Genomic DNA, 316 nt, shown 5'->3' on the forward strand with positions numbered 1-316 from the left:
GCTTTTCTGTTAACAAATAAAAAAGTTTTGCCTAAAGTGGACACTTTTTCCCATCTATCTAATCATCTGCTAAATGTGATTCATATTCCAGGTGTCACTCTAAAACACCCACTGTCAATAAGAATCATGAAAATATTTGAAATAATACTGTTCAGCATCTGCTAATTCCTTAAACACTTTTATTGAAATATCAACTTTCAGAATTCATTACCTAAGCCTTTATTCACCAACAACACAACTGTCTAAACCAATTTTATCCAAACGAACATATTCTTTATCTTGATCCATTTCAACTCTTACCAAAATATATCTTTCC

General features: G+C 30.7%; 1 protein-coding gene across 1 annotated transcript in view; it reads right to left on the reverse strand.

The window, feature by feature from the left end:
• LOC119589484 (protein FAM102A-like) overlaps positions 1–316 on the reverse strand; it is a gene marked incomplete at its 5' end in the record, with an annotated part of 24,308 nt that overhangs the window by 986 nt on the left and 23,006 nt on the right.

Source organism: Penaeus monodon, chromosome 25 (assembly GCF_015228065.2).
Source record: "Penaeus monodon isolate SGIC_2016 chromosome 25, NSTDA_Pmon_1, whole genome shotgun sequence".
Taxonomy (NCBI): Eukaryota; Metazoa; Arthropoda; class Malacostraca; order Decapoda; family Penaeidae; genus Penaeus; species Penaeus monodon.